At 42.9% G+C, this 20,250-nt stretch overlaps 1 protein-coding gene across 1 annotated transcript in view; it reads left to right on the plus strand.

Moving 5' to 3' along the window:
* Positions 1–20,250, plus strand: part of JPH2 (junctophilin 2) — a 567,238-nt gene that overhangs the window by 396,121 nt on the left and 150,867 nt on the right. The gene's annotated exons all lie outside the window — the stretch shown is intronic.

Raw genomic sequence — 20,250 nt, forward strand, 5'->3', positions numbered from 1 at the left:
ATGCGGATGAGCCCGCAGAGGGGATGAGTGTGCAGAGGGAATGAGTATGCAGAGGGAATGAGTGTGCAGAGGGAATGAGTGTGCAGAGGGAAAGAGTGTGCAGAGGGGATGAGTGTGCAGAGGCGATGAATGTGCAGAGGGGATGAGTGCATGGAGCGGACGAGTGCGTGAAATGGAAAAGAGCACAGAGGGGATGAGTGTGCAGAGGGAATGAGTGTACAGAGGGAATGAGTTTGCAGAGGGATGAGTGTGCAGAGGGGATGAGTGTGCAGAGGGGATGAGTATGCAGAGGGGATGAGTGCATGTAGCGGACGAGAGCGTGAAACGGATGAGCGCGCAGAGGGGATGAGTGTCCAGAAGGGATGAGTGTGCAGAGGGAATGAGTGTGGAGAGGGGATGAGTGTGCAGAGGGGATGAGTGTGCAGAGGGGATGAGTATGCAGAGGCGATGAGTGTGCAGAGGGGATGAGTGCGCAGAGGGGGATGAGTGCGCAGAGGGGGATGAGTGCACAGAGGGGATGAGTGTGCAGAGGGGATGAGTGTGCAGAGGGGATGAGTGCGCAGAGGGGATGAGTGCCTAGAGGGGGTGGGGTTGTAGAGGGGGTGAGTGCGTAGAGAGGGTGAGTGCATAGAGAGGGTGAGTGTGTACAGAGAGGGTAGAGAGTGGGAGTGCGTAGTGCGGATGAGTGCGTAAATCTCATAGAAGCGAGTAGAATGCAGGAATGCAGGAATGCGCAAACCAGATGAATATGCAGAACGGATGAGCGCAAACTGGATGAGTGTGTAGAACAGATGAATATGTGGAGCGGACGAGTATGTAGAGCCCACGTGTGTGGATAGTGGACGAATGTGGAAGTGCGGAGAGTGTGTAGATCGCCGGAGCAGATGAATATACAAACCTGGTGAATGTACAGAGCACATGAGTGTATAGAGCACATGAGCGTATGGAGTAGATGAGCGTATGGAGTGATGAGTGTATGGAGTGGATGAGTGTATGGAGTGGATGAGTGTAGGGAGCGGATGAGTGTAGGGAGCGGATGAGGGTAGGGAGCAGATGAGGGTAGGGAGCGGATGAGTGTAGGGAGCGGATGAGTGTAGGGAGCGGATGGAGCGGATGTGTCGATGGAGCGGATGAATGTATGGAGCGGATGAGTGTAGGGAGCGGATGAGTGTAGGGAGCGGATGAGGGTAGGGAGCAGATGAGGGTAGGGAGCATATGAGTGTATGGAGCGGATGGGTATGCACAAGAGTACATGCGTGGGGCGGACAAGAGGGCATGCGTGGGGCGGACAAGAGGGCATGCGTGGGGTGGACAAGAGTGCATGTGCGGGACAGACTAGAGCACGCGTGGCAGACAGGAGTATTGGACGGACTGGAGCGCATAGAATTGCATGACGTATATAGTATGGCTTAGAATGCAGAAAGCGTTTAAAGAGCATATAACCCATCATATCACACCACAACACTTACTCTCCTCTTTACATCACCACTCAACTAGGACACAGAGATACTATGAAACCATTCGGTATAACTGTTCTCATACCAACATCCGCCGCTCACTGCACATCATTCTAAGTAAATACTGCTGGTTTCACACCCCCCAGCCAGGCGTTCTCCTCAGGCCTAACGCAGCCACAGCCATTCTGGATAAAACCTGCCAGAACGAACACATTCTCCTGATCTCTCAACCACCACACCTACCGCTAAGAAGCAGCTATTATACAAATACCGCACGAGCTGCACACATACCCGGTGCTCACATGCACCTTTGACTCTCTCTACTCTCTCTACTGATCTGAACTTCGGTTCCCAAGGGCGTTCAACCTACCAGCACCTTTAGACCATACCAATAGTATATAAGACGCTATATAAGTGCAAAATAACATAACATAACATAACAGAAGCTGAAGTCAGTACTTGATGCTTACTCTCGAAGCCGAATCGGAAGAAGAAGTTGACACGCTGTTCCCTTCAATGTAATCTGAAAGCTGCTGTGCCTTCAAGAAACTGATCCAAGAGAGGACCTGGCTAGGAGACCTCTTCCCGAGCTATGAGGAACCATCATGCACCAGCTGATCTTTGCCAATGCTCCCTGGAAGTCACACCCTCGAAAGGCTGTCGAACGGAGAAGGAGACTGCCGTGGAATCTGAAGGGAAGCACCCGGACATCCAAGTCCATCATCGTTGGCCAGTGTTTGCAGGTTTGCTTTAACCGCTGGAAGCCCGTCGAAGTGTGTTGCCCAGACGCAGGGACAACTTGACATCAAGCTGCTCAACGACCGGAGCTGCTACGCTCCACCTTTGCCTAAGACATTTGGTTTAAGGACTCCCTTGCTCACCATCACCGACCGCTTTGTCTGGCTGGAGAAAGTCAAGGTAGTCGACGACCGAGGAGAATCCGCTAGTGGGTTTCCCGCCACCTGAAGACCTCAGAGACGCTGACGAAGATCCGACAGCTAGCTGTGGTCACGTCCCGATCGCTGACACTAGACATCGACGACCCGAATGCCTTGAAGGGCCTAAGTTCATCATAGACTCTTTGCAGCAACAAACTTAAGTCATCAAGGTGCACTGTACGACTCCTCTTCACGGGACATTCATGAGCTTTCATCAACGAGCACCGTGAGGATCGAAGCTGCTTCCCCCGACAACAGTGTTAACTTTTTTCTTCACTTGGAATCTCAATGACCCATGGCTCCTGCCCTAAAGGGAGCTCACTCAAGAAGGGCCCATCGACGACTCATCGAAGAACTCTATGAAATCAGGTACATTGGGGTTGTAGAACCTTTTAGAAGGAATCGAGACAATATTAAGCATATCTGGACTGGGCATGTCAATACGCTTTATTTACAGATTGCCCAGGTGGGGGTATCCACACACAGAATAGTCTCACGGTAGTGGGATTGACTGTTCTGCCATTGCTTGATTTTAACTTGCATTCTTTCTGTGGTCTATCATTGATTGATCATCTTATGATCCAATTCGTAAGTCATTTGAGCTGTTAGCAGTTGATGGATTTCAAAGGAATCGATAGTTAAGAGTGGTATCACGTAGACCTGTATATATTGCCAGAGTACAAAGTGTGTTATTGTGATTGTGTATATAATTTGAACCTAATTTATATAAAGACTGTGTTTTCACTAACATAGTGTGTGGACATTCCTTTGTGGGTGTTTGGCGACTACACTGTACTTAAGAACCAGCCTGCCTCACCTCCTGAGAGATAAGCCTTGATTGCTCACCCACATTTTACCAAATAGAAAATATTGCCTGGGGGGCTCCGTGCTTTGACTCTGACATATAGAGTGCAGGAGTACAGATGCCCCTATGTGGTCCTTTTCATAGCCCGTGAAGGCATTTGGTTATTAGCAAGCTTTGTATTGCAGTATGTGCAAAGTATTGAGGGATTAGTAGTTTTGTATTTGTTTTGTGCTATAAGATCGAAAGCTAATTGGAACCATTGCGATTCTGCATTTTCTTCTATATACGTTATATGTATGTTATATCTATAGTGTTGGTGCTCTTTCGATAAAAAGTTCTGCGACAACACACACATACTTGGTTTGATAGTTCAGCAGCTGTGTGTTTAAACTTTGCTATTTCTTTTTTGTGTGTGTTTATTAGAAGATGTGCATTTGTAAGGTTTTCATTATTCTTCTCTAAAGTTACTGGATTTTCTAAGTGATCTTCATTTCCAAAATATTTGCTTTGGATGTGGTCTATTTGTTGAAGGAGTTATTTGGCTGTGCCATGTAGGAGAATGTTATTAAAGTGTTCCAGTTCTAAAGCAGGAATTTTCACATAGTACATGGACAAGATTCCATATAGTGGAATGGTGAGTTGCGAACATTTTGATGTGTTGGAAAGTGCTTTTGCAAACAGGTCCTGAAAAGCAGACTAATGAATTTCCTAGCAGTCCAGTGTAATTGCGCACTGGACAGGAGTCCATGATTTGTAAACTTTTTATTCTAATTTTCTCTTTCACTTTCGCATAGTGATTGAGGAATTAGCATGAAAATTTAAAGTTTGTTTCTGTACGTTACACATTGAGGTGCAAGGCCATTTGTAGACTGGACAGATTGGTTCGGTAGAATGGAGAGTTGATTGTAAGGTTGTTGGGGACATTTTCTCAATGAGGATTTCTTCTGCCATAATGGCATTGTCAACCATTTCATACCCTTGGCAACTGCTAAGTATGGCAATTGGGTTTTTCTGCTCTTGTTTATATGCCTCTTCATTGAAATATGGCTCTGTGCTTGTTGTATGAATCCACTCACCTGCACAGAAGTTTGCAAAGGTATCTATGTTAACATTTAGCATGTTTCAAAATACTTTTTGTATTTTACTTATTAATTTTGTTAGTGGTTTAATTCTGGTTAAAATTAATATGAACAATTTTCTTTTGAGGAACATTGCACTGTCAATGAGTGGTTCCATGATTAGTCTGCTGCAGTAATTTTTAAGTGTTGAGCGTGTTTTTATAAAATTGTGAAGTACTCTACAGCAGAACATTTTTTGTAAAATACATTTTTTGGAATGCTTAACTGTGGATATTTTAACAGATGTAGTACTAGCGCTATTAGTAGTTTTATTCTTCTTAATACATTTCTTTTAATTTTTACTTTTTGGAAGAGGGGCCATTGTTTTTTTACTGCTAGCTGGTTCAGTTTTGTTGTCTGACTGTATTAGCTGTTTTGTTTGAACATTTGTTATAAATTCTGCTAGAGGTGGATGAGTATCTTGCATGCTTTTAGTTTTATCTGCTCTATTTTTTGTTGTTTTCTACAGTAAAAGGCTGTGTGATTGTGCAATGGGCTGTTAGTTCTGGTTAGAAAGGTTATAATAGTAGCTGTGTGTGTAGATGTGTGAAGGGCTTGGTTCAGTGCGTATGACACTGTACTGTGTATGAATAAGTAAGGACATTACAATGTTTTCACAATAGTAGTGGCTGTTACGATACTGGTGTTCAGAGGAGAACACAAAGAGTGTACCTGCTGAGGTGCAATGAGTAAGAATGAAGTAAATGATGTTGGTTTGGATAGAATTGTGTAGGCTACTAAACGGCTACTCTACATTGTATGAGTAACCAAAAGAATGCTACTACACTACTGCACTTACTTTGTAGGATGTGAAGAGTAGTTTTCTTCCAGTTTCCATCTTCTAGGAGAGATGTTTCTGTCTTTCAGGAGGCTGCTCTTCACTGCAATTGGGAAAGAAGAAAATGAGTGGTATGTGTGGAAATGGCAGAAGAAAATGAGTGGTATGTGTGGAAATGGCAAAATAATTGTAGTATAAGAAGACATTATTTTACACTGTAGGAGGAGTTGTTGGAAAGAAGAGTTAGTAACATTGCACGTGATTACAAGTCTGGTTGTAACACTGATGTTGCTGCAGACAGGTTGCCACCAGATTCCTAATAATTGTTTGGCAGCTAGCTTCTCAGTCTCACTAGGAAACTACAGGTCATGTTGGCCTGGAAAGTCAGGTGATGGAAAATGTTAGTCTCTTTTTTTGCCATTACATAGAACTGTATGGAACGGGGACAGGCAAGCACCTGCAGTGGCAGTCCCATGATAAATATGTCCTATGGGACTGGAGTTTGGAAAGTGTAAGAGTTATTGTTGCACTATTTGTATTAGAAATGGAGTCCTAGTATGCCGAGAAAAATGGAGATGCCAAGAAGCATATACAGATTAGAAAGGAGAATGTTAGTGTGTGCAATTTTATTAACTTTCCCACACCTGCATGCTTGTTATATGAGAGCTATTGCAATATGTTGGAGAAATCGTTTCCATTTTGTTTTATTTATTTATTAAAAAGTATGCACTGCTGTAAATGTACACATGCATTTATTTGGCTTTCTTCAAAGGGTTCATGGCATGCTTTAGTAACATACATCCAGTTTTTGCTGTGAGTGTGCACTGTGGGAGTTTTAGTGCTGCTTTGTTACTTGGAGAAGTGGTTTTAAAAGTGACAGAATGAAAGAAGAAAACAACAATGTGCACATTAGAATGGGTGACATGGGCAAGCATGCATGTCATGATAATATATTGAAGTTTCACATAGGATATGGCATTTAAACATGCTGTGGAAATGTTTCTAATGTGGTTTTCTTCTCTTTTATAAAAAATCACCGAGAGTGCTGCTGAAATTGAAATGTGTGTTTTGAAACTGTTATGAAAGTGCTCATTAAAAGAAAACTTTCTAAGCACACAGCATTGTAAGTAACTGCCACTTGATGTCAGGAGATGGGACAAATGAGAGTATGATTATTCAGTAGGTTATGCAGGGTAGTTGGCAGGAACCCTGTTCATATGAATGTGTAAAAGAGTTGGAAATGTACTTCACAAATTCTATGCATACCTGTACTTTATGTTGATGGATGCAGATGTAGTTGAATCTGCAAATCAAAATCTTGCTGATTTTTATAGTAGTTTCTGATGCAGGTGCTTTGGAATAACAGGAGACCTGTACTCTGAGTGTTGAACAGTACATCATATGAAGTGTTGAACTGTGAGGACAGAGTTAGATGTAGAGTTCTTGGATGTGATTGGTAGATGGGTGTGTGACGGCTTGACAGTAGTCAATGAGGAAATAGTGCAAAGAGTGAAGTGGAAATGGAAGAAGGGCTGCCCTGTGTTACGGGCTCCGCGGACACCACGGTAGTCCACAGACAGTGCGTGTCAAATCTGGGTCTTCTCAGGATGACTGCCATGGAAATGGGGTTGTGGGGATTAGCCAATCAGGTGTTCAGGTTGTGCTTTATAGGAAGAGAGGGTAATACTGTTTTCATTGCTGTGTGTAGTGAAGATGGCTGTGTTTGCAGAGTTGGAGCAAGTCAGTTTTTGGATGGTGGGAGATTGCATTGTGACTAATCTGCAGAGGTGTGCATAGATAAGTGAAATTTCTGCCAACCTTGGATTTGAGGGAGTGGAGGCTTTGTGGTGTGGTGTGCCTTGGCTGTAATTTCCAAGGTGTGCCTGCACTTTGTCGACATATAGCCACTTTTAATAATCCAGATGTTCTTGTGGTGCACTGTGGAGGACTGCATTTGGGGTACATTAGAGCAGTTACTTTGCAGAGTGTACTGAAGGACTTGCTAAAGGCACTAATGCTGTTTTTCCATGTGCAAATGTGCTATTTTCTCACATACCACCTAGAGCACTATGGAACTGCCCCAATGTTGTCTGTCCTCAGCAAGATGCAGGAAGGTGTCTTGTAAACAGAGGCATATCTTCTTTTTTGTGTAGTGGCGGGATGTATTCTTTTGAGAATGAGAATATTAATTCTCAGATTGTACATTTTTCAGAGCCACCACTAAAGAGAAAATACCCTACCTTGGGTTTATTTTCTCTCCCCACCCCTTTGAAATGGATGATCTGACCACGGACACCACAGTAGTCTGTGGACAGCACGTGCCACATCCGGGGCTTTTGAGGATGCCAGGCATGGAAATGGGACTGTGGAGCCCAGGGGATTGGCCAATAAGGTTTCCTGGGTGTGGCATGCCAGGGGAGAGTGTGGCAAAAGGTCTGTTTGCTGAGATGAGTGCAGATAGTCTTTCAGGAGGCAGAGTGTGTGGATTTTGGGGGACTCGTGGATCCATTGGTTGCAGGCGCATGCAGAGCAGTGTGGAGTGGCTGAACATCTTGGATTTCATTATTTTGATGTTTGTTATGGAGTGCGTGTCATGAAGTGGATGGACTTTCTCCCATTGTGTGTCACTTTGGACACACTGCAACATCCGGACATTATCATTGTTCATTGTGGAGGGAACCGTTTAGGCCATGTAACTGGAATTTCACTGCATTGGGGAAAATGATGGACATGTTCCTGAACACCGAACTAATTGTTTCTTGCATTGCCCAGAGACAGATGTGGCTGCGCTTCAGTTCATTTGGTCTGCAAATGGAGAAAGCAAGGCGCAATGTCAACAAGGCTGTTGGTGCATTTTTGAGAGATGTTGACATGTCTTTCGAAAATGAAAATATTAAATTTCATACCACCAATATTTTCTGCAGAGATAGAGTACATCTTACTGATGGCGGTAATCATCTTTTTTTTGCAAAATATCCTAAATGCTTTGCAGCCCTTTTTGCAAATATAGCAAGCATTTTGCAGTAGGTGTTGCCTACTTTATTTTAAAACATTCACATTTGTGATGTCATCTTTGATGTGCTGGGTGTTAGTCTTAGCAGTGCACAGTGGTGGCGCAAGTTATGGTTGCTTACCTTACTATAACTGGTGAATTTCTGGGGTTTTTCGATTTTACTTTTAACCATAATATCCCTTTAACAAAGTTATTCCACTGAATTTGATAGGTTTTTATTAGTGCAACTTAACCATAACGTCCCTTTACCAACATTTTTCCACTGAATTTGATAGGTTTTTATTAGTGAAACTTAACCATAATGTCCCTTTAATAAAATGTTTTCACTGGAAAAAAAAAATATATATATACTGAATTTGATAGGTTTTTATTAGTGAAATTTAACCATAACGTCCCTTTAACAAAATGTTTTCACTGAGAAAAAAAAAAATATATATATATATATATATATATATATATATATGTACATAGTGCTCCAAATCATCACTGTCAGTCAAATGTAATAAAGTCAGTTTATAAATGGAATACCATGAGTTTGAGACTGTGCCTCATCAGTTCACTGGTCCAAACGGTGCCAATGCAATTAAAAGAAATGAATCCTATGTGTTGACAATGCATGGTTGCTCAAGAGAAAGTAAAAGAAAATACTCTATTTTAGAGTTGATGTAGATACGGAATAATTCAACAACATGTACAGATGATGATGATGTCAACGATGCAACATATAATGAGATCTAACCATGTCACCATCTCATCACCTTCTGCTCCAGGTGGTCCCTGAGGTCAAGTTTAAACAATCACCAGATCTTCCTCCAAGTGGTTGCTTAACATTCTGTAACCTGTAAATATGAAATATGTTGTGAAAAACTACTTGCAGGTAATCTAAAGAAATGTTGCCAACACTTCTGCTATCTGACTATAGAATAATGTCAAACTGTTTGTCAAGATCTCACACTCACCTCTCTTGAGGTTTACTTCAAACAAAAGTGATATCCTTTCTTCAATGCTAAATATTATCATGATTGATATAGTGTGTTATGCCTGGTTCCTCTCACTTCTGAGCACTGTAAAAATATGAATATCCAATATATTTAATGGTACTCAGCTTGTCAACAACTGAAGGATGCAGGGCTGAGTCAGCCACGCCAGGAGTTTAACATGTGACTGCATTTGTTAATACAACTGTCAGATGTGGACGTTGATTTCCTGAGCTATCCTACCAGGATTACCATTTAACCTGCATGTTGTCCCTGATTCAAAATACGCTCTGAGTTTATGGGAGCCGGTAATCCGTCTTGATCTGAACAGCTGTGTATCTGTCTGCTAGATGATTAATGTGGTTATAATTGTTCCATAGTAAAGTACGCTTCACTGAAGGCTACTAGTGGCTTTGAGCTATTTAGGGACGTCTAAGGTTTCACTATTTTAAACACTTACCAAGTAATCATAAATACTAATGCTGGCTGAGCAATTTGGCTCGCAGTGAACTTGGACAGTGTCACGGCCTGCCTGACAGATGTACTTAAGAAACATCCAAACTTATGTCATGATCATGGTGAGTTCTGAAACACTGGCATGCATCTAGAACTTCTCTCATGAACACTTGCATCAAGGTGATATGTTTCTTCTTGACATTCCTAGAAAATGCTGGCATTCTCCACTCACCTGCCCGTTGACAGAGATGGCAAGTGACATGCTGTGTAAAGTGTGGCAGGCACCTCTTTTATTGAGTTGTGTCGCAGTTGGATTGTGAGGAATCTAGTAAAGTGTTGTATGCTCCATCATAGATACTGCCACTCCATCTGGCAAAACCACTAGCAGATTATGAGGCCCAATATGGCGGTGTTAGCCCCCATCCTTTGAGTCCATACAACTCAATGGGTAATTAGGAACAATTCTTAACTAACTGTGTCTGTGCTAATTCCTCCAAATATTTGTGTTAAAGCGAAGGATTTAGATCCAGTAGATGTAGCTCATCTATTTCAATGCCAACTTGGAATTTGGCAGTGCAGCAAAACTGGCAGCAATTTCATATCCACACCCCCCCAGCCCCCAAGAAAGTGCCTGTAGCAGAATGAATGCCAACCATTTTCTGCACTTCCGAAATCGTAATGAGCCATATAATGTCCTATTCTTAGCTGTTAGTTGCACACCAAATTGTCAATATTTGTTTATTAACATTAAAATATTACACAGACATATTATGTAGTTATTATGGTTTGGTTTCACACTCTGTATTACCATGTTGGTCTGTTAATTCCACAGAATCGAAAAAAAAAATTAAATCTTACCTTTCCATGTTCTGAAGCCCCTGTCCTATATGAATATTGAAATTCAGAATACAGTATTGTAATGTGACCCTCCATCTGAGAATGACCTCCTCAGAAACATTAGGGATACAATACCAGCTGCTCATGAATGACCCATGTCCTGCTGCACAATAACAGTAGGAACATTTTTGAAATCCCTGAAGAAACTTGGTCTTCAAATAGTCACTGCTTACCCATCTACCTGGGGTTTCATAACAAATATGAAAAAAATATCACATGCACACAACAACAAAACAAATCTTAGGCCCAGACATCACAGAGAACTACATGGACATCAACTATTTTGTTTCTATATATGTAGTCATGGAGCAATGTGCAGCCCATCAGCTGAAAAGTGTTTGTTCTTCTGCAACCTTGTCTGTTGGATTTATTTCACCCTGTAACTAAAACATGGTTTTGCTATAACAAAAATTACTTATGTGATGTCCCCAATAGCAACGGTGTGGTGACAATGGGCATAGTGATGCTGTCTGATTGACAGTAGCCTCTGATATCATGAAGCGTGGAGCAATTTAAGACCTCGTGGAGGTTATTAATGGGGCAACCCTAAAATGAATTTCTTATTTCCAGAGGAATATACATAATTCCTTTAAGACAAAGAGAAACACTTCTTAGACAAGATTGTACCTGTCACTTATTTGTGTATGATTGAATTATTATATGGTTAATATAAAGACATTTCTGATGTATTGACATTCATGAATTTGGTTTTACTGTATCCGACAGTTGTTTTGCACATCACATGCACATTTTGATAGCTGATAGGGTACATTCAAAAGGAGCCAATGGGGATTTGCAGAGAAATAAAGGAAAATAGCTTTCATTAGCATGGGATATTGAATTCAGAGAAATGCAAAACAAGTAAATATTTCAGCTAGTTAGCATTATGTCAATATGTAATTGTAACTTTTTTTTTAACAAACGTTTTACAACATGGGACCAGATTACAGAAACTTTGCACAGGTGCAAGAGCAAAGTTGTACAGTATTAGTACTAGGGCAACGTTTGCCCTATTTTTTAAAACAGTGGGACATATTAGAAATCCATTGCACCATGACAAGTGCACTTTGGCATGCTATAAGCACCTGGTCAAACATTGAAGTGGGGCAAGAAAGATACATTATGTATGCGTTTTTTCCCCAGGGCAAAGTTTGCCCTAGTGCTAACATTTAGCACTAGGGCAAACTTTGCCCTGTTGCAATAATGCAGCGAAAATGTATCTTTTTTTCCCGATGCAATTTTTGCCCTAGTGCTTATGAAGGCCAGGATCCTTCAAGGCTTTGTTTTCAGACTGACATGAGATCTAAGGCATCTGGTAGGGTAGTGACATTATTAATTCAGCTGGCAGTGGTCTGTACTATCAGATTCCTTTGCGCCCGTCTCTGTTGTTGAGCCTCCAGATTCCTTATAAATATACAAGCAAATGTATTTTCCCCAATCTGCCATGTATTAGTGCCATAGTAAAGTTGAACAACAGATATAAACACGGCAAAAAAATGAATTCCTGCATTCAAAGAGGTATTAGAGACTACCGCCTACAGCATTGCAAATTCTATGGAGTAGTCAGGAAGGCGTTGCAGATCAGTGTGAAGGGGGGTTTGGACAGGCTCTTGGAAATCCCTGCCCATATCATGCACGTTTCCAGATTATACTTAGTAGTGGATCAAACCCTCCTACATCCCATGTGCAGAAATCCTGATTGTTGTGCTATTATGTCATACAACTTTGATGGAAACTCGGTGCCTCCAGTTTGACCATGAAATTCAACAGGATGCTACTTGTCAACATGTCCAAAACAAAGGACATATGTTCCAGGATTAAAGCCAAAGAATCCATAAGGAAATACCATACCATTTGGAGAGTAAGTCAGCTGCAAGTACCACATAAAGAGCCCCACTCATTGCCTGTGGTGGTGGCCTTATCTCTTACTAACCTGAGTGAAGAAGGAATCCAGCTAGGCCAGCCAACCACAATTTTGCTATTGGTGGAAGCTTTCAGATATTTTACCGAAAGACAAACATGCAACTGAGATTTAACTTCAGCTATCTCCCTTCTTCTCTAAAACAAATCTAGAAGAGCACACACATTCTCGCATCGCTGTGAGACTTTTTCCAAGTATGCGGCTAAAACATTCGTGAGCAAAGCTATTTGAATCTATAAATCAACTTAACATCACCACTCACACCCTATCCTCTACCTTAAGCTGTGGAACACTACTTACTTCGTGTCACCAACAGCTGTTCCCACTTATAGGGCATTAGTGGTGTACCCCCTCTTTGTCCAGGGCACGTGGGGCTATCCTCAGTCTTTCTCCCCAGTTTTCTCCGGATTTCATTTTCATAGCAATTGTTAGGTTTTGGCTCATTGGTGTTGCTTTAGGCCCACCTAGCGGAGAAAGATTGTGGTGTCTGGTGTATGCGTATGAATACACATCTGCCTTTGTTATGATTCCCTCCTTTTTTAATGTTTATGGCACCCAGAGTTGCTGAATGAAGAACGCTCTATTTCCGATTTAGTTATAATTGGTTACCTTTGCTGTCAAGCCAATGTGAAAACAATTGTTTGATGTAATTCATTCAAAAAGTGAAAAAATGACATGCCAGAGTTTTTTTGTATTCCTCCTTGCCCCCCTTTTCCCCGCCACATACAAACACACATAACCAGTTTCATTTCCCCCCTGCCCCTCCTCTTCTCAAACATTCTTTTTCTCTCACATACACACACACAATCAGACACTCACTCATCTTACACTCACACACTCCTCCTCTGGGTCTCACCTTGCCTGTCAGCCCCTTCGCACACTCATGTGCATTGCAGGAGCTGACAGTTCGATTTAGAAAGACTGCTCCCTGCAGTCACAGAGCAGTCTTTCTAAATCGATCTTTTTTCCGATAAAATAAAAACTATTATTTCACTTAATACCGAAAAAATGCTAGATGGCTCATAGTTAATAGTGTCATTGTTTTGCACTGAATGTGTTGTTTAAACCATGTGTCTGCATATGTCGCTCCTGCAGTGCATTTGGTGAAAATCCATCCAGCGGTGTGGGCTGTAGGCGCAAGCAAATTTCTTTTTTCCATTCCATCTATGGGAAAAACCACACATTTTGGGACCCCCCTATAACTTTGCCCCCCCTGCACGAAACCTCACCAAACTTTGCAGGATCAATCTGACAGACCATATACTTTTTTTGATAAGTTCCGTGAGGATTTGTTCAGGAGGCGAAGTTATGTGCAGCCCAAAAGCTCCTCTTCCTATGGGTTGAGCAACTTAAGCATAACTAGAGGGTCTGTGATACATATAAAAATGTATAAATATAATGAGACTCCCCCACCCCATCACACGCTTTCCTTTTTTTTAAATCACTTACCTTTTTTCCTCTGCCCTGCTTCTCTCCTGCCTACAAGTCAGAAGTAAGGTGCCATAAAATGGGAAAGTGACTCTCTCTTTTTAATTTTCCTTTGCAGACATCTTTGCTTCTGCTTTCCTTTTCTTCTATGAAAGAATGCTTGCTGATGAGTGTTTGTTCCGTTAATAAAAGTGTTTGCCATTAGCTTCCCGCCTCTAGTCTTGGGTGGTAATGCCATTAAAGCCATCCATGCTGTAATGTAAAAGGAGATTATCTACCACCATCCTCTTAACTCTGTTAGAAGTCAGTTATCATCCAGTACAACACACTGCAGAAGTCATTATTGCCCAGCTAATTTATCAAACATTCTGTGGGTAATAGATTATTTGTACTGCCTCTCTCTCTCACTCTCTCTCTCTCTCTCTCTCTCTCTCTGTCTTTCTTTCTCTCTTTCTCTCTCTCTCTCTCTCTCTCTCTCTCTCTCCTCCCCTAGCAACTTTCAATAAAAGAATTGCAAGGGAAAACTAAACTTTAAAATGAGCATGCAATCCTAAATTTCACATGAATGCTCCTTTTCATATGTGATATAAATTCAGGTTTCAGATTTTCATTTTCGCGATACACATGGGCTGGAATGTGTGTTAATGGCCGTGGACCAAGTTAAAGGCCATTACCACCAATAACATGGGGTGCCAAACGGGTAACTACGGGTGCAAAGAGCAAAATATCTTGTTTGAATGAGCGGGGCGCCTCACTCATGGACTCACTAAAAATGGCCACCATGGATCAGGAAGGCCGGGCTCCGTATGGAGCTCCTCCGCCATTTCCATGGCGGCCAGCAGGGACAACGGGAGGAGGCAGGAGCAGCTGCATCGGGCACTGCCACTGCAGTAGTCAAGTAAGTGGGGCAGGGTGGATTAAAAATAAGAAGGGAAGGGAGGGCGAGGGGAAGATGGCCGGGCAGGGAAAGCAGTCATCAGGTTGCTCAGAACGCAGGCTTGGATTGGTAGATTGAGCCCATAACTCAAGCAACCTGATTGGTTGCCCCAACCTGCATTGGGTGGTAATCTGTTATAATAGTAAATCATGCTGAAACTTCAGCAGGTGGTGAAAAGATCTATGCTGCCGCAATAAAGTTGACATTTTCGTGCCCTCCTCCCATTACATTGAGCCAAGATTTGATGATTTCATAGTCTACGTGGTAATCCATTGTGCCCGCCTGCTGGTGGTGATCTAGGCAGCTGAGTGTCATTGATTTACTGTTGCAACCACCCTGGAAACATGTCTGTGATTCGTGTGACTACACATTTCTTAGTCAGCCTAAGTATTGTTCACTAGCCACGCAGCTTAATTTTGGTCAGATATTTATGCCACGTTTGTCACAACAAAATGCCATCAAATGCCAATTAAAAACAAAACACTTTAAAACAAATGAGCAAACAGGAAACATTTTAGGTCACCCAATGGATACATTTCCAGGTATTTGAAACCTTTCCACAAGACAGGAAACTATTTATAGTTCTGTTTACTCTTGTCTTTCCCGGAGGATCTGAGGACAAAGGCAGATCTGCAAAGAATGGCATTGATAGTAAGAAGCCAGGAGGGAGTTGCAGATATGGAAGAATGCCAAGTTGAGAACTATCCTGCAGTAATCCCCACTTTGATGTGAGCCTCTCAAGATGGCCCAGACATTCTCATGCCTTACATCAACTATCTTTCCTTCCCAGAAGGGATTTCTGAATCAGCTGAATAACATACTTGAATGGTATTCACCAGTCTGTAACCATTACATTGCTAGACTGTCCCGAGTAGTCTTTTCGAAAGTAAACTATTTCGATTCAGATGTGGAAGCTGCTGTAAGTCTTTATCACAGTGTTTTTCCATTGCTGAGGACTATCATTGTCCTCAGTACTTTACACGTATACTTCATTTAAATGTTATATTCACATAAAGCTATGCTTTGTGTCAGAGCGGTTTGGTTTGGGTCACTTCATTCTTAGTGCATGTGTCTTCATACTATGGGCCTGATCACGAGTCTGGCGGTAACCCTTAAATGGGGCGGTAGCGCTATTACCGCCGCATTTAAGGGTCCGCCTGATCATCGCTTTGGCAATCTGCGGCAAAATTGCAATTTTTCGGCGTGATTACCGCCAGCGGATAATAGCGTGAATTTTCACCATTGGGCCCAATGGGGAATGAGGAATTCCCGAATGGGCCCAATGGGGAATGGGCAATAACAAACCTGTGATCCGGCGCTAATAGCGCCGGGGGGTTGGCGGTAGGGCTAGCGTCGGCGTTACCGGCCAACTCGTGATGAGGCCCTATGTCCCCTAGGCCATTATAAAACATCACAAAGGATCACATTTTCATTACACAGATACATGTACCCAAAACTTAACAACAAAGGGGATTTGTACGTAGAAAAATGCATAATTACTGCATGCATATTATAATAATTCTCAAAAACATAATATTTGCTCAAATCAACCTAAGGGCCTCATTACACGGTAGGCGGTAAGGGTTTACCGGTACCGGTAAGGGCACCAGTACCAGTAAACCCTTACCGCCTTACTACGAGTTCCCTTTGCGGGACCCAACCTTAACGGCTGGTTTTACCAGCCGTTAAAGTAGGGTGCCGCAAAGGGACCTTGGTGCTAATTACGGTACCGCAATTTGCGGTACCGTAATTAGCGCCTTCCCCATTCCCATTATGCCCTATGGGGGCAAAAATGTGAATGGGGAAGTGCCTTGGTGAATGGGGAATTACCGCCCCCGCTCACCTTGGAGTAGGGCGGTAATTCCGCCATCCACCAAGGCGGACACGGTAATATACCGACGGCAACCATGGCACTAATAGCGCCATGGTTACCGCCTATCGTGTAATGAGGCCCTAAGTCTAATTGTGCATGATTTCCCCCAAGACTAACAATGTAGGTGCACAGCAGTCAAAAAATGTGAAGCAAACATAAAAGAAGTATGCAACTATGTACACTTCTCCAATTAACATTCTTCATTCAAACTGTGTCCATGATCAAACCCATGAAACATTTAACTCGGTGTGCGCCACTCTGAATTATTGTTTTGTTCTGACACAGACCTATGTGGCTGTAGCCCTTTTTCGTGGAAAGGGAACAATGTCTATTCTATCCATAAAAATAGAGAAACATGCCGCTGGAAAGATCTTTGAGAAACCCTAAACAATCAGTGGTATGAATGAACATGTCGAAGCGGCCCAGCTCCTGTTTTACAGGCTGGGTGTACTAGAGGCCGGCGCACAGCAGTGAACTGCTTAGCCTTGGTGGAGCTGGTCGTCGGGACTCTCACCAATGAGGAGCAGCCAGCTTATTGGGCAACCAATGACATTGGATGAAACTGTCAGTGGGGGATCCCAGATAGTCTTTTGGTTTTGTTAGAAATCAGTAGGCCAGTGATTATGGATATGGTGGGGGGGGGGGGGAAAGGATGTATTTAAGATTGCTGCACTCAATCCCTCCATAAGAAGATCTATTTGATTTCATTTGTGGAAAAATCATGAAATGCATCCTGTTCCTGGGTTTTCTCTGAATAAAGTTTTTCTCATACATGTGTGAAGTAAATCGTTAGCAAACGTTTCCAATCAATACAATGATATGTCACGGAAGCCTCTATCTGGCAATACAATTCAGGGAGCACGTCACTCTGCTGGTCCATGACCATGTATTTGTGGAGTTCACATTGGGCCCTATGATTCATGTATGTACATCCAATATTGACTACTCACTGGCTCCTATTATCCGCATGGGTAGAAGGCAGGAGCTTGTGGATGTTAGCATGCCGGACCCCCCCAAAGAAAGCACAATTCTCCGATGCATTTCGGTGCTGGACTGCCCTCGGGCAGGACAAAGACTGATATATAGTGGACATGTCTCTTCTGTGAAAGGATGGTGAGATAAAGACTCTGTTGAGACTCTAACCCGGGATATCGGCCAGTAGTAGAGAAGCTCCCAGAACCCCCCTTGTTTGTGCATATCAAGTAGCTTTGGGATTTCACCCTAAGTTACAAGGGTAATCCAGATGTGGAACCCTTGCTCACTGCTCTTAGAGAGGCACAGCTCCACTTCACTGATGAGGCCCAACCAGGCCGAAACACGTGTCAGGGGTTGCTGTTTGTACTCTTGTTCAGAAGAGAATTGCCATGCATTTCGGTGCTGGACTTCCCTCAGGCAGGACAAAGACTGATATATAGTGGAAATGTCTCTTCTGGGAAAGGATGGTGAGCTAAAGACTCTAGTTGAGACTCCAACCCGGGATATTGGACGGTAGTAGAGAAACTCCCAGAACCCCCCTTGTTTGTGCATATTAAGTAGGTTTGGGTTTTCAGCCTAAATTACAAGGGTAATCCAGACATGGAACCCTTGCTCACTGTTCTTAGAGAGGCACAGCATCACCTCACTGATGAGGCCTAACCAGGCCGAACACATGTCTGGGGTTGCTGTTTGTACTCTTTCAGAAGAGAGTTGCCATGCATTTCAGGGCTGGACTGCCCTTGAGCAGAACAAAGCCTGATATATAGTGCACATGACTCTTCTATGAAAGGATGGTGAGCTAAAGACTTTTGTTGAGACTCTAACCCGGGATATCGGCCGGTAGTAGAGAAACTCCCAGAACCCCACTTGTTTGAGAATGACGGACCCCTCCAATGGGAGCACAATTCTGCATGGAGGATACTAATGAGACATTAATGGCCACTGTAATGGGATGGCCTGGCTGCTAATGGCCATATAGCCCAAGTTGATAGACCAAAGTGAAGCATGAGCATTCAACAAGGGCTGAGGACCATTAACTGTGAGGTCAATCCAAGATAATGATGATTAACAGCACAATGGGGGGTTTTCTTATCGAGGGTTTAACAGAATCTTTCTTGAAAGGAAGATTGTGGATGAGAGTCATGGAACTACCTTTCCAGGCAAACACCAGGGAAATAAGACACATGTGCTGGAAAGTGATCCTCATATCTCCTTGTATGATGGCCAGCGAGGATGGAGAATATGATTGGTCCAGTGAACTTGAAGTAAGATTGCCACAGGCGGCCCTGTGGCAATCTTGTGAGGTGACAGTGAGGGGCAGGGTGTCCAGAGAGTGAGAGGGTGCAGGGGGGTGAGGAGCGTTCTGTCACTCGGACAGTTGGCCATTGTTGCCAGATTCAGCCCATGATCTGAGTGAGCTATTTGGCTGCAATGTATGCAGGGGCCACTAACAGCTCATCATGATTGCAAACATAAAAATATAACCCCAACCCCTTACTCAGAGGTAGACTTGTATTTTAGAACTGCTGCTATCACAGACAACCGAACATGTACAGCAGGACAAGGAATTACCCGTTTAGGCTCAATACATTTTCCCTTTTTCTGTTCTGAATGGATGAACGTAACTGCTAAGTCAATTGTGAGCACAAATATGTTTGTGAATGTGGGAACCCCCACAAATGCGACCAGATGCTCTACATTCACATTTTCTGTCATATTGAATGTTCATATTTTACAATGAACATTTTATCCCTCACACCATCAAAGGCCATTTCTGAGCGTGGGCCTCTGCTACTCTCAGAACACATCTCAAATGTGCCCAACCTTGTTTATACACATGTCTATGCAGGCCTGTAGCCCAGCACCCAAGTTGTGGAGTAAATCCAAATGCAATCTAGGGACGGACTAGAGCTGAGCTGCAAGCCTCCTACTTTGGTAAAGAGGCTGATCATCCCTGTGATTACCTTAACTCACCCATCAAAGTAAACAACTACTCTCCCAGATACCCTGCAGATCTCCTGTGGATGAGAAATAGAAATCCTCACAATTCCTTAACATCTCTCTTCATCACTACTCTGCCAGCATACATTCTAGACAGAAAATATATTTTGAGAGAAAAATCCGGCAGCTTAGAGAAACACGTGCCCTCTATTTGGTGACCATGAATTGATGCCTGAAAGGAATTCATTATACCAATTCTCAGCGGGATGTTTATTTTGCATTGCTTTCAGACTGAGATTAACAAATGGGATACACCAAACGCACCAAATCCTACTGATAAGTGTATTGGATGCCCATTACAATTGAGTTGGATGGGAATTTATTAACGTGCTTCAATTGGAGTGGGTGAAGGTCAGGATTGTCATGTGTTTAATGAAACATACATATTACATGTGTTTATTAGTGTATTCATGATGGACAGCTGGCTATGTTGTACTGGTGATCGTACGCTGTGGCAGAAGCCCTGAGGATCAAGGGCCTCAACAAGGATGCCGAGGGCTCATAATTGGAGCCCTCCCCTCCCCTGTTGTTAGTTCAAGTTCCCTTATTTATCTGCTTCCTTCACTGGGTTCTTCCCCCTATGATTGTAAAGCACACTGTTGCTTCCCAAATCTAGGTCCAAGCTCAGTAAATACCCTAATAATAATTAAGAGTGTTGTGGGCTGGGCTGGATGAT

The sequence above is a fragment of the Ambystoma mexicanum genome, chromosome 3p, assembly GCF_040938575.1.
Source record: "Ambystoma mexicanum isolate Mex_15411 chromosome 3p, UKY_AmexF1_1, whole genome shotgun sequence".
NCBI lineage: Eukaryota > Metazoa > Chordata > Amphibia > Caudata > Ambystomatidae > Ambystoma > Ambystoma mexicanum.